The sequence below is a fragment of the Triturus cristatus genome, chromosome 1_2, assembly GCF_964204655.1.
Source record: "Triturus cristatus chromosome 1_2, aTriCri1.1, whole genome shotgun sequence".
Classification (NCBI taxonomy): domain Eukaryota; kingdom Metazoa; phylum Chordata; class Amphibia; order Caudata; family Salamandridae; genus Triturus; species Triturus cristatus.
The window spans coordinates 1,077,190,451-1,077,203,474 of record NC_140580.1 but is presented as its reverse complement, the minus strand read 5'-3'; positions in this window follow the sequence as shown (position 1 = coordinate 1,077,203,474).

Genomic DNA, 13,024 nt, shown 5'->3' with positions numbered 1-13,024 from the left:
GTAAAATGTCCAGCTAACTATAACATGTGTGAAACCTATGGTTTTTTCACTGAATTTCTAAGGTTTTTTAAATGCTAATTCCTAACTATAACGTGTGTGAAACCTATGGTTTTTTCAGTGAATTTCTAAGGTTTTTTAAATGCTAATTCCTAACTATAACGTGTGTGAAACCCATGGTTTTTTCAGTGAATTTGCAAGGTTTTTTAAATGCTAATTCCTAACTATAACGTGTGTGAAACCCATGGTTTTTTCAGTGAATTTGCAAGGTTTTTTAAATGCTATTTTTTTTTTTTATTCTTCATTTTTTTCAAACATATTTTTAATTTAATTTTCTTATCTTTTATAAAGACTATGCTTAAATTTTTAAAATCCTTAAATATTTTTTTTATATATATATTTTAAAATAAACATGTAAAATTTATTTCCAGATTTTTTTTTTTTTTTTTTTTTTTTTTTTTATAGTACGCGTACCGTAAGCTCACGGTAAGCGTACGGTTTACGTAACGTCCGTAATCTATCTACGCTGCTTGCGCATAGTTACGTACTTTGCGTAGCCGCGCGTACTGCGCGTGGGACGCGTGCGCGCTTACGCAACACGCGCACGTTACGCGGAAGTGCCGGGAAATGACTGTTATGCGCATGCGCGCAAGCGCGTGTCTTTTTTACGCGCACGCGTACTTTTTGCCGTAAGCGCTCCGTAAGCGTACCGTAAGCGTACGGTAGGTCATGTGATCATGAAACACAACTTTTGATTGGTGGAAACTACTTTCAGTTCTAGAACTCTCCTACACCACACCCATTCCCCTCATTTCTGCTTGTGATCCCTTGGAAGAAGGAGCTGGTTTGTCTTTGGGATACGATGGCAGAACAGCAGAGCCCTTCTGAGAGTGAGGCTAGCACCAGCAGCACTGTCTTGAGGCAGAGAGCGAGGAAAGTAAAGCCTTCTTATGTTTGGGATTATTTTACTTTTCCAGAAGGCCAGCAAAAGGTGAATGCACCCTTAGTTACTTGCAGGCTGTGTCAGCGTGTACTTTCTAGAGGTAATCCTGACAGGAAGTATTCCTTTGGGAATCATACCATGATCAGACACCTCAAGGATGTACACAAAAGGACACATGGTCATCTTTTTGGAGGTAACTCTTCAGAAAGACGAGCCAGTACATCCACAGCAGCTCAGCCTGGACCATCATCTGCAGGGCAGACTCCTTCTTCTGCAGGTCAGGTGAGCCCTTCATCTGTGGGGGGAGAATCTCCTTTTGCTGGCCCTCTGGAAATTAACCCTCGGTTTGCGAGGGTTGAAGTACGGTGCGCCACTTGTCACGATCTAATTACTTATAGGGAGACCAGTATTTCCCTAGTGAACAATAAAATAGATCAGCACACTTGTCGTACCGTCTAATATTCCCAATCTTTCTTTCCTCTGTCCCTGCATGAACACAACGGCTCTTTTAAGAGCCAACCTTATCTTTCATCTTTTTTTTACATATGTTTTTAAAAACTTTTTTTTATTTTTTTTTTACCGTACGCGTACGGTAAGCGTACCTTTTTTATTTTTTTAAAAAAAAACACTAAAAATCATTTATCACATTACATTGACTTACCATACTCACTCAAAAAAATATTTATTCATTTGTTTTTTTAAAAAATAGTTTTTAAAATGGTTGTAGTTTTCAAAAATTTTCTATTTCGATCTGAAAAAAAAGAAAAAAGTATTAATATTTTTATAACAATTTATAATACAGTACACATATTTACATTTTTTTCCAAAAAATATTTTTGCCTCTTTTAACAATTGGAAATCACTTTTACAGACTGACACATTATGAAACCACTATTTTTGATTTATTTAATTGCACGTGTCCAAGCTGTTTTTTTTTCAGACCACCACCATGTGCATTCTCTGTGACTGCCTACACTCCACCAAGGGCAACCAGCCTTAGTGATGCTGAATGTATTTGCATTACAGACTTAAACCTGAAAACCCCACTGGCTTGTAAATACTGTGCATGACTATACACGGCAAGGACATGGGTGTGTGCTAACCCTCTGCTTATTCCCCCAAAAATTCGCTCCCCCTTTCCATCTAATGCAACTGTGAAATCACCAGAGCAAGACGCAATAAATCTCTGCCTATAATTCTTCTATGCACACAGAGTCATATTTTCACATTAGTCCCAAAAAGAAATTTCTTTGCCAATTTGAAAGCACACTTACTGCTCTTTTTTTTTTCAGGGGCAAGTGTAAATCACTTTTACACACTGACACATTATGAAACCACCATGTGTAACTACAACAAAAACAATTCCCATTTCTATTATTCATTTCTTAAGTTACCACATACATCCCCTCTCAAACTGTAAACTCACCTTTTAAATTAGTTAGTTGTGAAAGAAATGTGGCACTCAAACAGCTGATTATCAGAGCCAGGATCTCTGTTGTGTTCACCTCTCTCCTCTCAGCAGAACCAGATAATGGCAAACTTTCCCTCTATTTTTCCACACATATACATGTAAGTTTCAAATCTCAGTGCTTCCCCCTTTTTTTTCACATGTAATCACACATTTCTATTGGTTGAAAACCAACCCTTTTCCAACAGTACCCTTCCCCCAACTTGACTTCTGCCTAGTACCCTTCCCCCAACTTGACTTCTGCCTGCTACCATAGCAACAGCTCATGGAACACTGCTGTGTGCAGTTAGGTCAGAAGTTCGACACACAATGTTTCAATTCCACAGAGCAAGAGTGCTTGACTTTTCAAACCTAACAGCAAATCCAAAGTACTGTTCTTTGGTTACACATTTTTTTGTACCAATAAAAAACATGTTTCTATTAATTTTCACATACAGCCTAGTTTTTATTCTGGAATGGTATGAAACAGCCAATCAGTTCTTTTTGTTTTAAAAAAATATGTATGCCTCCATTTCCAAACTGTCTTTCTTTTCATATTGCCATTATACTGAAAGACACCTCCTGAGTGCATCCAGTTCTCCTTTGAAGATGTTCACAGTGTGGATTGTAGGGCACAGCTATGTCTTCTGGAGTGAAACGTTTGCAGAGAAAACAGATATGGTGAGAGACCTTGCTTTGCCAAATGTAGACATTAAATGGATTGGTCAGAGAGGGTTAAAGTGGCACCAATTGATGCCATTGGTGAAATCCTTCATTCAAATCCAACACCCTGACCTCATAATAGTGCACTGTGGTGGCAATGACCTAGGCACTTTGACTGGGGTAGGTCTGGAAATGCTTATGAAGGACACCTTTGCACAACTGTTTACACTTTTCCCTAAAACTGCCTTTGTGTTTTCCAACATATGCCAAAGGCAAAAATGGAACTGGTCCAATCATTTCTGTCCACAGATTGACAAAGCAAGAAAGCACGTCAACAAATCTGTTTCTGCTTTCCTCCGTGACTATGGTATGGGTGCCATTTACCACAACAACTTGCGTTACAACATGCAAGACATTTATAGAGGAGATGGTGTGCACTTCAATGATGAAGGGAACAGAGTCTTCCTCTTGAACCTTAGACTCTGCATCGGTACTTACTTGTAGGTACCACTAAAAAAATGACTCCATAAACACAACAGCTCTTTTTAGAGCTCCCTAATTTCTAAACTCTTAAATCTGATTTTCATTTTTTTATTATTTTTTTTTTTTACCGTACGCTTACCGTAAGCGTACCCCGTGATTTTTTTTTAAATCAATTAATGTTTTTTTTGTACTTTTCTGTCCTTCTTTGACCCCCTTACAAATGTTAGGGGGTCTGTAACTCTCCTCATTGCCCCCTTTTCTTCTTTTCACTCTTTTTTTTTTCAGAGTGAAACAGAAAATGGCGGCCGCCGCTTCCTGGTTTCGGCCGATTCGAATGTTTACTAAGATCTAAGAGCCAATCAGAATCGCGCTCGCGCACGCCACCGTACGCTTACCGTAAGCGTACGGTAAGCGTACCGTAAGCTGGCTCAGATATATATATTGATTTAAAGGCTATTTTCTCAGAATCTACTGAACAGATTTACACCAAACCTACAAAAGGCACTTCCTTGACCTAGGGACTACCTCTCTGCCAAATTTTGAGTAATTCTGTTCAGCCGTTCGGGCTGTAGCTCGTTCTAAAGGTCCTATGGAAAAATGCATGGGAAAAACGCGTTTTGGGACCCCCCTTTTATCTCAGCCCCCGCTTGACGGATCCCCCCGAGACTTTCAGGGTAGGAGCGGAGCGTAGCGCCCCACCTATTTTGAGAAATTCGCGAGGATTCATCGACCGGCGCCAAAGTTATTCAAAATAGAATGTTGAGGTTTTCCTATGGAAAGGTGGTCCTAACTATAACTACCTACTGGCGACCGCCAGTAGGTAATATATATATATATATATATATATATATATATATATATATATTACATGTTTTTTCACTGAAAAATCTACATTTAAAGGTTAGTTATGGTTCAGCAAACATGAAACCTAAGAATATATCTGTTATGGTTTGAGTGGTACAACACACATTGTAACTCATCCTTCTCACCTTATGTATGATACCGCCTGATGACCATAACAACACACTGCCATAGCCTTCAGTGTTAACACTTTCACAAAATGTCAGCACCTTCACACACAACCAAACAATTGCTCAATTACTTCTTCAGCTAAATGCCACTCCAGGTGCTTAGTTCCCCAGTCATACTCTTAGACAGCCATCAAAAAACTCACTCTGTCTCTCATCCACATCGGGTTTCCATCTTTGGCGAGTCATAATGGATGCAATACATTGTCAAACTCTGCTTACATGACAGTCACATGGAGCAGGGACACGGACTGTGTCAATATGAAATTCATAGAAATACATTGGCTCCAAACTACAAATGCGACACCAACAGAACAATATGGTTCCAACAAAGGTTACCCATTTGACATATTTTGCATCCTGAACTATTTCAGGATATGTAAACAGATATTACTGTCCTAGTCACTAGGTGATGAGCCACATTTCCATCCTCATGAGACTATAGTGGACAATACCATCCATGCCTAAGATAGCAAGTAATCCCACCTGCTTGCGGAAAGTTTCAACTTGCTTCCTACAGAAACCTTTGTCTGTCATGACATTTGTATGAGGATATCCGGTTAAAGGGAAGCTGAAGGACACCTGTTTGTGCACATGTTGGACATTTATGTGATGATGACAAGGGTAGCCTTGACTTTTGCTTGAAGTCACCATGCATGTTCTGTTAGAAGAACTAGATAATTGTGTCACTCAATACATCTGTCTTGCAGTGAAATCTCTGGAGAACCTTGTACAGCAACTGCAAAATATGTCAGTCACAAACATCATTGTCTCTGTATTCAATGAGTGCTATTCTGTGTATTCTGTGTGTATGTATATATATATATATATATATATATATATATATATATATATATATATATATATATATATATATATATATATATATATATATATTCCATTCAACCTTTTTTCCGTTGGATTCAGGTGAGACACAAATCCGAAAACAGGAACGGACACCTCATATTTAGTGCAATTTGTTTTATTTTTGATAGATGCGCTATGCCGCCATGACGCGTTTCGGTCCCCCAGGACCTTGATCACATGACGCGCTGACAACACTCCCCCATTTTTAAAGTGCTAGTGCAATAGACATAGATAACAGACATTCATATTGAAAAAACATTTAGCAGCTATTTTTGTTAATACATCTGTAAACATGGGTCACTGTGCAAAAGGCGACATGTGCAAGTTATGCGTTTGATAAAAAATTAATTTAAATACTTTTTAAAAACGCATAAAAGCCTAATAACGTGTTAAAAAAATTTAAACATTAGGAAAACTCACGTTATTTGTCATTTGATTGTGCAGAATACTGATGGAAAATGGCAGATACATTCATTTCTTGTATACAATAATTCATGCATAATGCAAAAACAAAAAATGTCTTATTCTTATAGATTGTATCTACTGTGTATCTTATGTTAAACCTTGCAAGTTACTCTATTTGCCTCCAAGACTATAGAATATATCTGGAATAGTGTCCCCAATGGACCTGCATATTGTGCTTATGTTGGTCTATTAATTATCTATGCTTGCTAATTATTTTAAGTGCTCACCCTTGTGTGATTTGCCTCATCTCATTATTGTGTCATTGAGATTTAAATTAAAAACCAATTTTTTGCAGGGTTTTACGTTTTTTTTCTAATTTTTTATAAAATGTTATCAATATATTTATTAAAAATAAAAGGGAAAGTGATTCGTAGAGTAGGGAATGTGCGGAGTCAACTCGAAATTTTTACATAAAATATATATATATCCACAAATGTTCTCAAATAGCCTCAAATTCACAATGAGGCAAAGAAACCGCAACACAGCCAGGCACCGATACTTTTCAAGTCTTTTTTATTTTATTTTCTTATCACCATCAGTGCGGACATGAGACCAACGCATTTCAGCCATAGTCTTCAACAGGGTCATAATATATATATTCACTTAAAAAACCAAAGGTTACAGGGTCGTTATAATTAGTAAATAGAATTTAAAAAACCTTAGAAATTAACTGAAATAACAAAGGTTTCAGGAACATTATAGTTACGCTCATATTTCACTCGTACAAAACCAGTGAAATTTGGCGTTACTGTTACCTGAGCTAACTATACTTACACCCCCACAATGCACTGCTTATGACCTCACATATTACATCACTCATGACATGGTCAGTGACATCACTGATGACATCTCAAATGAGGTTGTATGTAGGTGTGTGAGTGGTTCTGTGGATGATGTCATCAGTGATGTCATTTGAGATGTCATCAGTGCTGTCATCAGTGATGTCACTGACCATGTCATGAGAGATATAATATGTGAATTAAGAAGCAGTGCATTGCGGGGACGTAAGTTATAGTTAGCTCCGGTAACTATCATTGCTGAATTTCACTGGTTTTGTACAAGTGAAATCTGAGCCTAACTGTAACGTCCCTGTAACTTTTGTTTTTTTCAGTGAATTTCTAAGGAGCTGGTAAACATATAAAATACAGCTCCCTCTGTCCAAAAGCAGTCCTGCTCCACTTCTAGTAAGCAAGAGCAGTTTTAATTTTCTCTCTTGCTAGAAGCGGAACAGAGTTTCCCATGGCTTGGCAGGAATAGTACATCTCCCGCCAAACCATAGCAAACAGCTACTTCCCAAGGGTGAGCACCTCGGGAGGTAGCAGGAGCCGGCACTGGGGGGTGGCGGTCCCGATGGGGCCCTCCTTTCTTGATTTTGCCTCAAGGAGGTGGTGGCCCCTGAGGCTACGTTGAGGGGGGCACGTGGCCCGCCGCACTCACTGTAAAAAAATGTTGGCAGCTGGGCGGCAAAAAGTACGTTTTTTTTTTTTAAGTAATTTATTTCTAACACCCCTGAACACCCTGCGCGACCTTCCCGTGCAACCTCACCTGCCCACCAAACTTTGTTTATGGCGGCCGCAGCTGGTTACTAAAGAAACTAAGGAAACAAAAAACGTGTTTCATAAGGAAATTCAGACCTAACTATAACTACACTGGGATAGATAGACAGACAGACAGACAGACAGACAGACAGACGGACGGACGGACGGACGGACGGACGGACGGACGGACAGACAGATAGACAGATAGACAGATAGACAGATAGACAGATAGATAGATAGATAGATAGATAGATAGATAGATAGATAGATAGATAGATAGATAGATAGATAGATAGATAGATAGATAGATAGATAGATAGATAGATAGATAGATAGATAGATAGATAGATAGATAGACCTGTCACTGTTCAGTACGTGTTCCTGGTGTTAGGAAATCTTGTACTGGCATTGCTGCTGAGAGCATGTTCTTTGTGTTAAAGGAGCATGCATTACTGCTGACGTCATTCACCTATTCTGTGCGGAAGGGGAGCCTGGCCTGCTGGCAGCCATACTGGTCCTGCTCTGTTCATCAATGAAGTTTGAGAAACCTTTTTCAATAGGCAAAAGCCAAACTTACTAGCTTTGCTGGAGAGGGTCGTGCTTGGTTGAGGGTAGGCAGCCAGGGCCCGTGCTAAATATGATACCGAGTGGAAGGGGGTTTCCCTATCCTATTATTTGCATTTTCTCCTGCATGAAATTCCAAAATATTCGGAGCGCAACCCCAGCTCACTCCACAAGGTTAGCGCCATGACATGCGCTTCTTTCGTACCGCGCGTGCCAGGCACGACGACGAATACCTCAGGAGGAGCTAGAGGTGACCCCCAGGGTGCGGCAGTTGTCCTGGGCCGTCTCGTGCCACATTGTGCTCCGGGCGGGCCCTCGGGCTCTGCAGCATTAAGACACATTCCGCCCAGCACTTGTTGCTAAGACGCTGCAGCTGCCCCCGGTGGCAGGCGGCACCACCCCGCGCCACGGCCCGTAAGCCCTTTCCCCAGGAGGCTGCCAGCTGAACTAAGCTGGCTATTACGGGCAAGAAGGGGCGGGAGACGCCTTTCGATGTAGAGGTGGAGAGGGTGAGAGAAGAGGAGGGTAGACGCAGGGAGCGCTCTCAAGAGGGGATTCGGGTGCAGGGGAGTAAAAAAGCATGTCCTTAAACGCCAAGTCTAGTCTCTAGATGATATTAAATGACAGATATAAATTGGTTCTTTATAAAAATGTGGAATTATACAATGAAGAAATAAAAAAATTTAAAACGATTTAAAACTAAAATCTCGAATTCTGAGCATTTTCTAAGAGATGTTTTTTTCTCTCTTTGATTTATTCGTTTTGTTATTCACATCCCAAAGTGCCTCGTTTGCCCATTTACTATGCTGCCCTAAATTCTTATTCTTCCACAGTTCGCTATCTGTTACATAACATGCAAGATCCCTTTCCACGATTTGAAAATACAGCGCTTGTTCTTGCTTCTACGAAATCACTAACATTTTTCGGAACAAATTTAATTTAATTTCACAAAAGTCTCTTGCCGATACAGTACACTGAACGTTCATGCAAAATACCGGCAGGGGAATAGTTCAATGGAAAAAAAAAATTCTGTGCAAATGAGTCTCACATGGGCGAAATCTATGTGAAATTATCTGGGTGTGAAATATCCCGAATTTCGAATCCTGCAAAATTTGCATATTTTTCTGATGTAAAAATAAAATACCTTATCTCCCTAAAACAGAACACCATCTGTAGAAGGGGGAGAGTCGCAGAAATAGAAATTTACATTTTAGAGTTTTGTTTCCTCGTTCTATATTTAATTTTTGTGTTCAATGAACATTAGAAAGGCTTTTTAAAACATGACTCAGATTGTAATCTGTTGTCTTAATACATTGCACTTCGCCTCATGTAACATAGAATATCGTAAACATTCGTAACTACCAATGTTTTACACCGGCAACCCTTCCACAAAGATACCTCGAAAAGATGCAGAATTGTTTTCCACCCCCCTGGGCAGTACCTAAGCATCACTACATCCCCTTAGAGGGGATGGACGAGCGCACGTGGCATGGCCTACAAGGCTGCGTACCCTTGCCATTGTTGAAGAGTTTCAACTATGCAGAGCAGTGATGCCATCTGCTGTCATATCATGCCCATGAGGTATTACCTCTGTATTGACCGTTTTGGAAAGGACCATGAGCGATAACCACCAATGAATTCTCTGCAAAGCCTGACAGCAGGGTAGGCATCTGCACTACGGGGCGACAAACAAGCTGAATAGAGTAAGGCTATGTTCATGTCCAAGTCTCAAAAGTGTGTTCCTCAGGGCATCACAATGGCCTCCAATCTCGCCAGAGCGCCTGCAGGCACTGACCCATCTTGTCCTCAGACCAGGATCCAAATCTAATGAAAGCTTCTCCATTTTGGGGGTCTCAGGTAGTGGCAGTGGACATAGGGTGCAAAACACAACTCATAATGTAGCCCACTTTGGAAACAAGTATTGGCAAAGACAATAGCTCTCGTTTTTTGGCTGGCAATTCAAACCCATGGGCTTTGCCGATATTTGTTGCTGATGCTGAGCGGCATCATGGCACTGTGGCAGCCCAGTGTGACAATGTATGTGTGTGCATAGGGCATGGTACGGCTGCCATTTTATTTTTTAATATCCATTCCAAGATGGCGGACCCCAGTCTTGGAGAGGTAAATAAAAAAATAATCATTTAAAGGTACACCAAAGAGCATTTTGCATAAGGAGTGACCTGGTAGAAAATTGCAGCTGTAGGGCCTACCAATATATATTTTTATGTAAATGTTTATTTACCATGACAGTAAAGGCGGGGATGGGGAGTGGTGAGAGAAGCAGGGGAGCTATGGAGAAACAAGAGGTGGGGAGGGATATTATATTAAAAGAGGAAAAAAATGTAGGGTGTGTGGGGAAAGCAATGGATGAGTTAAGGGGCCATGGAAGGAGCAACACAGAAAGCGTGGGGGTGGGTGGAAACCAGCACACGAGGGAGAGAGTAAGAAAACACATGGACTCTCATGGAGTGGGGAAAGAAAAATAAAAAAGTGTTCTCTGGTTGACAGCAGTAGAAAGATGCCCATCATCCAATCAAAAGGATGGTAAAGAAGCTATGTTCCAAGGAAGGAAAAATACAAGACAAGGAATCAAAGCCATTGAATAAGAAGCAAGCAATAAGATTGACAAGAAAGCCGACCAATGATCAGTAATCTGCTGGCCCAATGCTCATATTAAGAGGCCGATTACGATTTTGGCCGGAAGGGCTCCGAACGATGGTCGGAGCCCTTCCGACCGAATCGGAACGTGTCGGCCGGATTCCTTTCCGACCGAGCCATTCTGATGGGCTCGGTCAGAAAGGAATCCAACTAGGATTTCCGGATGGCTGACGACAGGCTCGGAGAGCCCGTCCGCCGTTCGGAAATCCCTCAGTACTCCCCCGGTCGCCTCTTTACGACCGAGGGAGTACGATGTCAGTGTTTCACTGCCTTTTCGTGCCGGTCTTTCCGGCACGAAAAGGCAGTCGGAAACTGTCTTTGGGGGCCCCCAGTAGGGCCTCCATGGGTGCGAGGCTGCCGAATGGCGGCCTGGGGGCACCTATGGTGCCCCTCTGTGGATCCCTGCACCTGGTGGCAGGCACCTTGGGGTGTCGGCCACAGGGTGCAGGGATGAACTGCACCCCTGCTTTTCACAATGCAAGCATGCATTCCACTCGGAATACATGCTTGCATTGTGAAGTATACGAGTGCGACCGAACCCTGTTCGGTCACATCGTACTTGCAGGGCTGTAACCGACTACAGCAGGTCGGTGGGTTATGGCTCCTGACCGATGTCGGAGGGACCCGAGTCTGTCTGACATCGGAATCGGCCCCTTAGTATTAGTTTTGCCCACAACAGGTCTTTGACAACATCTATAAAATAAGGAGCGGCAAAGACAGCAAATGAAAAAAAAGGCTACAACTCCTAATGAGCCAATGGACTTTAATGCAGCCAGGGCAATCCTGGAGAAAAGTGTTTTGGTGCTTCAAGATGGAGAGAACACCTGATAGCTAGAGGCTCAGTGCATGAGTGAATGAGAAAGTGAGCTATTGCTAACGACAGATTCCGATAATTGCCTTTTACCCAGTGTTCAATATGACACCAGCAACTGTGAGTGAGCAGGTGAGTGAGGGAGCAAGAGAGCAGGTGAATGAGTGAGTAGATGAGGCTGAGTGAGTGAGCAAGCTTTGGTCAGTTTTTGAGTGGTGTGAGTTTGTGAATGGGTGCATAAGCAGGAGAGAGCAAATGAGTCCGTGAGAACGTGAGCGAATGAGTGAGCGAATGAGGAACCATGAATGAGAATGAACAAGTGAGCAGGTGAGCGAGTGAGCAGGTAAGACCAAGTGAGTTAGTTAGTCTTAGCCAGTTTGTGAGTGTGTGAGCAATGGTAAATGTGTGAGCTTCCGAAAGAGTGTGAGAAGGGGGAGGGCAAGTGAGTCAGTGAGTGACTGAGTATGCAAATGAGCGGCAATGAGTGACCAAATGAGCCAGCTAAGCCTAGTAAGTAAGCCTCAGTCAGTATGTGAGCGAGTGAATGAGTGAACAAACGATCTATCGAAAAAAGAAGGCGCAAGCAGTACCCTACTGCTCACTCCTCATGGGATGAGCATATAAGCGAGTGAGCAAGACTGACCGCGTGAGTGAGTGAACCTCAGTCAGCGTGTGAGTGAGTGAGCAAGAATACAGACTGCAATAATCTGGGGAATTACTTTCTCTGGGTAAGAAGTGCACAAACCCAGCGGATGCGCTCAGATCATGGCATGATGAATCGCAACTCTTAAAGTATAATTTAAAAATATAAAAAAAGTTGAAGCCTAAAGAACATGTACATTTGTTTGAGCGAAGCAGAAAAAAAATCATCTTTAAGTGCACCATTTAACAGTAAATGCGGATTTCCATTTCCAATAAAGCAGCATGTAAAATGCGAGGAAGGGCTGCAGCATCCATCCAGCATGTGGGGACTCTTTCCCCGGATGCCCATCCAGGGGCGGTGGGGGCAGGGGATGGACCACAACACACTCTGCACCAGGCCACGACTTTACTTCCCTAGACACAAATGGCCGGCGCGTGCACAGCCGGGGGCCTCATGCCTCGCAGAGGTTCGCACGTGGGGGAGGACGCGGCTGCGATTATTACCGAGCAAAAAACTCGGAATTGGGGGCAGGCGCCGGGGAGCACATGGCGCGCGCAGGCCGCTTCCTTTTATCTTTCCGGCTGCCCTGTGGAGGCCGCGCCGGTTCTCATGGCCTCCAGTCCCCAGGCAGGTGGGGTGATTGCGGGCCCTCGAGGGAGGGAAGGCGGGGTATGGGGTGGCGCATGGGGGGACAGGCAGCACATTCCCCGGAGGGAAGGGGGCGGTAAATCAGAAGCACACTTCTGAGCCCACTTCACAACTCGAGATGCGCATTTGTCTCCAATTAGGTTTTAAGCTCTCTCCTAGGATTTGATTTTTGGTGTCAAGCGACACTTAGACACCCACATTGTGTACTTCATACCGGTTCTCAAATTTTAAGGCTCTGTGCAAGTCCAAGCGATCACAATTTTACTTTT